Raw genomic sequence first — 7,695 nt, 5'->3', positions numbered from 1 at the left:
CGTTAACCCACGCTGGGGACTTTGGCGTCACTCTGCCGGCCTGCATTGGTCGTGTTATGTCACCACTTTGGAGTGCCGAGCTCTTCGCTCCGCCACCTCGGGACCGGCTTGGGGGATGGAACCTTGTCCCACATCAAGCTCGGACCGCGTCATCAATCCCGAACACATTAACCAGCTAAGTCGCTTTCATGCTCAAAGTTTTAAATTTTTAACTTGTGTTCGGTTCGACCATGGTCACATACGTTGTTCACTAAAAGAAACTCCCCTTACCCATGTTAATTGGGGGCTCTTAAAATTTACACAAGCCGTTCTATAATAATGTGTTTTCTTCTTGATCGTTGCAAAGTTTTTTTCTATCGCTTCTTTTTTGACTCGAGTGTATGGTCAATAGCTGGATAGCCTAGCTTCTCTCTAAAGCCGCTCGAGTTTAATTTGCTAAATTGACCTCGAAGAAGCACTCTGCCTTCGGTATAAGGAGTTTGAAGCCGTAGGCTGACCCGCTTGAAGTCTTGAGATCGGATGTGTCATGTTAAAGCACGACAGAAGCACAATTTTTTTTAAAAAAGACCAATTTTCGGATTGGCACCAAAATCTCGGTTTAGTCCGGACGTCAAGCTTTTACATAAGTTTTTGGCTTTTTGATCTTATGGCACTTTTAAACTATTTGTGTGTTTCCAGCATAAGTCTCATTGTGCAACGCTGGACACCTTTAGAGATTCTGCAAAAACATTCTCGGATATTGCTATATATGCATTTGTTTCGAATTGTATCTTTGGTCAATAGTTGGGTTGCCTAACTCTTGAGCTTGCCTCCTACGTTCCACTTTGTTCGGCTAGGTGTGCAAAGGGAGAACCACTGCGATTGTGCTTCCAGCTCGCATGGTTAAAGCACCTCAGTGGAGAAAACCGAAAACTGACTGTCACAATAAGCGCAAACTGGTCAACTATCCGATGACTATGTTAAACTATAAGATCGATAGAGGTCACCCATGTTAAATGACGGGCCGTTCATAACATTGGCCGAAGTGTTTACGACTTGACCTTAGCTGTCGCCGAACACTAACCGGGGGCTAGTACCTGGCCTCCCAACTTTAAGCTACTATGACTAAGCGAAAGTTATAAAGTCTGCATATCTGATTGCCTCATTTCCGCTAACACAACCGCCTTCGGGCATCGAGACGTCGACTAAGGGTTGTTTTGTTATTGCGGAAACACCTTGCGTAGCATCTACAAGGGGGTGGAAGCCGACGATGGGACACTTTCAACTGATAAATGGTCGCAACAGAGTCAAAATAAACATATTATCTGTGTTGTATTTAATATACGAGGCTGCCTTCCATAATCATTGTTATAAAGCCATAAATATGCATCAATTTGACTTAAGATTTTGGTCAAGCTGGGTTGCCTGGCTCCTGTGCTTACCCCTACGTTCCTGATTGTTCGGCTAGGCGGTAAAGGGAGCACCTTTGTGATTGTTACTACCGGGTCATCCGGGTTAGTACCTCAGACTGGGTGAAGCCGAAAGCTAGCGATCTTAAAGGATATAATTCGTCGGCAACGACGGAAGTGAAAATTTAGGTTCGCTATAGACCACATAGTTCGGGAACTTTCCCCAAACTAAATCCTCAATATTTTCCTCCCACATTGATCGAAGGTGAGGTTTCATGATCATGATCAGCATGACAACCCAAAGAAAGGAACCGATAGCAGGACTATTTTTTTTGGAAGATGTTTTTTACATTTAATAGCAATTTAGCATATCTCTCTGCATACCTTTGTTTATAAAACTATATGGGCGGATTGCCTTGTTTATCGAAAAACTTTGCCCTTTTAAAGGCTTTATAAAGTGGGACAAACAGTCCCCGGCTACTAGCCGAGGAGGTTGAAGACGATGGTCGGTCAACAAAGCTTTGTACAGTGCGGATCCGAGCATTAATGATGTAGATTACTTGGATACATAGAATCGTTACACATAATTTATGATTTTATTCCGGATATTGATCCTTAATACGGCCACCCGTGCCCACATTAAAGGCTTGGGGGCTACAGGGCTTTGGGCTTATCATTTACTAATATTGAAGCGGCACATCGATCCCCTGATCTGGTGTTGCCACCCGACCAGTGTCTCATTGGGTACTGCATTATTGCTTATTCAATGCAGAGAATTCAAAGTTCTCAGTGTTGGGCATGACTGAATCATGGGCAAGCACGTCTTCGGACAACAATAAGTACCATCTGGGACTTATCCGGCATCAAGCTAATGTATCACGATGACTTCTCACAACCCTCTCTCAGGGGCCTGTCCGCCGTGTGTGTGTCGGTCTAAAACCTGAGATGCACATGAAGGAAAACATAAAAATGGTGATCCTAGTAGCCCCTGAGACTCGGGTCGATTTGCAAAATCGGCCTGAGGATCAACTCCTAGCTCGGCAGCATACGTAGGAATAGAAACGCAGTGTAATATATTACAAATAATGATCGGCGGACAGCCCCTGAGAGAGGGTTGTGAGAAGTCACCGTGCCCCTTCAAAAATTAAAATTTCCATGCATTTAAAAATATATTTACCATGCTATAGATAATAAAATGCATTGCTCTTAATTGTAAAAATACCATGCTCTTAAGTAATAAAATTGCCATGATGCAAAAACTAAAATTGCCATACTATGTATTTCTTGTTGTAAACAAATCACAAAAAGAAAAAATTGCCGTGAATCAAAAAGTAAAATTGGCATGCCATTAAAAATAAATTCAGTGTGCTATAGATAAGAAATGACAATATTTTAATAAAAAAATCATGTTAACAATAAAAAATGTCATGATCTTGATAATAATGTTGCCATGCTCTTAATATAATAAAAATGTCATGCTCTTACAAAATATGACATGTTACATTTACAAAAATGCCATGCAATTTACAAAACAGTTGTCATGGTTTTCAAAACACTTCTCTCTTCTTTTTGCCATGGCTAAAGCAAACAATTTCAAAACATGGCAAAAAGCTTTGGCAAAAAATTATCTATAAAAACATAGCAAACAATATGCAAAACTGCCCTATTTTGGAGAGATGGACAAAAGTTGCCATGGCATCAAAATCATAATTTTCCATGAAACATCAAAAAAATATCAAGGGTCATGGTAATTTCATTGATTAGGATATGCTAGTTTTGTTGTAGGCGCAAAATGGCACTTTGTATTGTATGTGCCATGTTAGTTTCATTTGCCATTTCTCTACAAATGTTTGTTCAAAATATGTAAATTTATTATTTTTCAAATTTTGAAAACAGTCGTTGCGTTTTCAATGACTGACACCTAAACAAGAGCAAAACCAAGAAAAAACACTCCATCTAGAAGAAACAGACGAACCCAAGTGACATGCCCATGGCGTGCCATGTGCGCCATCAAGGCCTGTCATATGTTAGGCGTTTGTTATTGTTTCCGTTATCGAGCACTGTACTCTTTTGGGCTTCAAATATTCTTCTCCATTTACTCCATTCACTTATAGAGTTGCACGGTTATATTTTAGAAAGAGTGTGTGAACATTTTTAAATTACATGAATATTTTTATCCACATGTGGAAAAATGTGTGAACATTATGCGAACATTTTATAAAAATTATAAATGTAGAAATATGTGAACATCATATAGAAAAAATTAATTTTTCTAATAATTATTAATTTTTAAAATGAAAAACTTTCTAAAATAAATAAATATTTTGGAGTATTTTTAGGAATGCATGACTTTTTTCAAAATAGGTGATCATTTTATTCAAAAATCTTGAACATCTAAAAAAATACTCAGGAATATTTCCAAAATAAAGAAAAATATAAATGAATAGGAAATAAATAAAATGGAAAAAGAACAACAGGAAGAAAGCTAGTGGAATAAAATGGAAAGAAAGACTAGAAAATATCACCCCGACACAAAATAGAAGAAACCTGTTAAAAACACTACCAATAATCAGGGAAAGTCAGTGGCCTCTCTCCTTCCCATTGGGCCTGGCATACGAAGTCATCCCTCGAGATTGCTGACGGTGTCCTGAACTAGGGGGTACTCACCACCTGGTCTCCCGATCAGTTGGATTGGGCCGAGGACCCCCCTGGCCGTTTGCTCATAGGCTAGTTCGGACAGCCGATGTATACACGAGGAAGATTCTACAAGACTTGGTGATCAAGATAAGGACTCCTCTCCACCAGCGTATTCGACTAGGACTCTTGTTATCCTGGGCCTCTGGTACATTATATAAGCCGAGGTCAGGCTAGTCGATAGGGGATTATGACATTACTCATCACACCTCTAGGACACCGTCGCACGGGAACAACTTCAAACTCGAGGTATGGCATAAAAAATAACAAGGCATTGATAAAGGCCGAGAACTTAAAGGGGCTCCTCGGATACCCGACGTGTAAACTGTTCGGATTCACTTTGGCGATCCTTAAGATCGAAGATGAGATAATTTGTTGAACCAGTTTTCAAGACCGACGACCAAAGATGAAGAACAATTCAGAAGAACCAAGGAGCGTCCCCAACTTGAAGACCGGTTCAAGGGGCTACTGACGGTGTCCTGGACTAGGGGGTACTCACCACATCGTCTCCCGATCAGTTTGATTGGGCCGAGGACCCCTATGACCGTTTGCTCATGGGCCAGTTCGGACAACCGATGTATACACGAGAAAGATTCCACAAGACTTGGTGATCATGACAAGGACTCCTCTCCACCAACGTATTCGAGTAGGACTCTTGGTATCCTGGACCTCTGGTACATTATATAAGCCGAGGCCAGACTAGTTAATAGGGGGATTATGAAATTACTCATCATACCTCTAGGGTTTAGACCACAACATATGATCTCGAGGTAGATCAACTTTGTAATCATGCACATCAAATACAATCAAAAGCAGCATGTAGGGTATTATCTCTTCGAGAGAGACCGAAGCTGGGTAAATCCTGTGTCCATGTTACCATCGATCCTAAAATACGCAGCTTGGGACCCCCTGCCCGAGATCTGCCGGTTTTGACACCGATAATTGCACGATACGTTTTTTGAAAACACTAATCTAGAAGCACTCTTTGCAAAAGGTCACTCCCACCTCCCATGTGCCCCACTTGTTGCAAACTGAGAGTTTCCCCCTTTTTTTGTAGATTTGTTTATTCTAAATGTTTTATATCTTAAATCATGCGTCCAAATTTCGAACCGTTTTCATTGTCGGATTCCTTGCGGCGATGTCTTCAAAACTAGATCCCATGCTAATAGGTTTTGACGATTTTTTTGACGACAACAACTGGAAGGAAAAACCAAACCAGGAGAACACATTCTTTTCCCTTTCCAAAAGAGACACGACTGTGCATTTCACGGAAGCAAATCTGTGCCCCCACAAGTAGTAAACTGATGCCTCTCACGGAAGGAAAAACACATTTTTTTTTCTGTTTTCAAGAGGCATGGCCGTGCCTCTCGCGGATGCAAATCCGTGCCTCTCGCGTAAACAAACCATGCCTCTCGGTGAAGGAAAAAAAAAGAAAACACATTATTTTCCGTTTCTGAGAGGCACGTTCGCGGAAACAAATCCGCACCTCCCGCGAAAGGAAAATCGTGCCTCTCGTGGAAGGAAAAAAATATTAAAATGTGTTTTTTTCGTTTTCGAGAGGCATGGGTGTGCCTCTCGCGAAGGAAAAGCATGCGACTTTCGTGAGAAAAAATCAATTTTTTGTCCAAAACCTAAGAAAGACCCGTGAAAAACCAAAAATGTCGAAAACACGTGCGAAAAAATTAAAAAAATTAAAAAAAGCGCTAGAGCATGACACGTGGCGGCGCCTAAAATTGGGCCAAGTGGCGCACTCTCAGCCCACCCAGGTGATCGTTGGAGAGACTCCTGAAGGAGCGCTCCTCGGTTTGTTGCTCCCTACTTTTCCGCATTTTCCATTTGGCGCCTGTGGCGCCCGTTATAGCTATAATGGTACAGAGCGCACCCCCACCCCCACTCGTCAAATTATATATGGGTTGGCCCATATAAAGCGTCATGCGTGAACACAAAGCTCGAGCGGGTAGCTAGCTCTCGAATTGGTTTTTACATCTTGTTTAAGGAAGCTTCTAGTAGCTTCCAACCATTTTTTCATGTTGGTTTAATGTGTTTGTTTGGCCAGTTTTCTTAGGGTTTTTCCTTTTTCCTTTTTTGTGTTTCCTGTTCTTCAAATCGTGAACTTGTTACAGTTCTATGAACTTTCTCAATTTTGTGAACATTTTTCTCAAATCCGCAAACTTTTTTCAAACTCATGAACTTTTCCAAATTAGTGAACTTTGTTTTAGATATGTGAATTTTTTTCAAAATTCATGAACCGTTTAGATTAGTAAACCTCTTTTGAGATGTGTGAACTTTTTCCAATTTCGTAATTTTTTCTCAATTAACAAACTTTTTGAATTCATGATTTTTTTTAAATTTAAAATCTTGAGTTTTTTTTTCAAAATGAATATTTTTTATGAATTCATGAACTTTATTCAAATTCAAAATCATGAACTCTTTTCAAATAAGTGAACGTTTTCTAAATGTACGAGCTTTTTTTAAATGACAATTGGTCAACTTGTCAATGACCTAATGGTCAAATAAAAAAACTAACGAAGCACGTGACAGCTAGCACTGGGCTGCGACCCATGAAGGGGACCTGCGCGCGCTAGAGAGATTACCTGGTGCTAAAGGCGCCTTTCCTCGGGCTCATATCAGCCCGGACAGGAACAGTAAAATTATTTAAAATACTAGAAAAACTTAAAAAAATCCGAATCCTTTTGTGATGAAAGATGATTGAAATGCATGATATTCATGCCAAATTTGAGAACATTTGGAACTCTGAGAAGCTCTCAGCAAAAAAGACAAAATTGGGGTATGTGAAAAAGTTTACTTTTGTACTGTTTTGACTGGATTTTGTGTTTTTTACTGAGAGCTGCTCAAAGGCTTTGAAATTTGGCACGAGCATCACACATTGATACATCTTTCACCACAAAAAATATCAGATTTTTTTATTTTTTTTATTCTACTATCACCGGGTGCATATGAGCTCAAGTTCCGGATTGAATTTCGATTATAAAGCGGATAGTTTGGTGAAGTTTTCTTTGTCTTAAGTCTAGGTATACATGTTTGGCTACTTGAGCCCCATGATGATGTATACGTTGAACAATAAAGTGCATCATTTAGGGCATCTCAAACATTGGCTCGTAAATTGGCTCCTGTATCCGGCCGCGGACATGGAGAACAGTCCACGGGCACAAATGTTGGAGCCGGCCTTCCAACACTAACGCATACATTTCAAAACACATTTCAACTAACCGGAAGAAATTCATCACGACAAAATTCATCAGATATCGGATAGAAAATAACACAAATTATGCATACATAGTATACAAATAAGTGTAGTAAAACAAAAGTTCAAATTCAATGAGAAATAGTTCAAATTCAACGATATTAACCAGATGTTCAACAAGTTTTTCATGAACGGATCATGTCATCTCACATACTCCCCTTCAGCTGCATCCAACAGTGTATGTGCGTCAATGGCGGTCCCTCTACCCTATGTACCATCAATACAATAACGACTTCACATTGCGTTCATGGATGATGTGCATGTCTTAGGGTGCAATGTGCTTTCGCGCGTTAAACGAGTCATCCACGCGCTGCCAGAAGAGCCCCCTTCTGCTCCTACCTACGAAAT

Source organism: Triticum dicoccoides, chromosome 2B (genome assembly GCF_002162155.2).
Source record: "Triticum dicoccoides isolate Atlit2015 ecotype Zavitan chromosome 2B, WEW_v2.0, whole genome shotgun sequence".
Lineage (NCBI taxonomy): Eukaryota > Viridiplantae > Streptophyta > Magnoliopsida > Poales > Poaceae > Triticum > Triticum dicoccoides.
Note: the sequence above shows the minus strand (reverse complement) of the source record.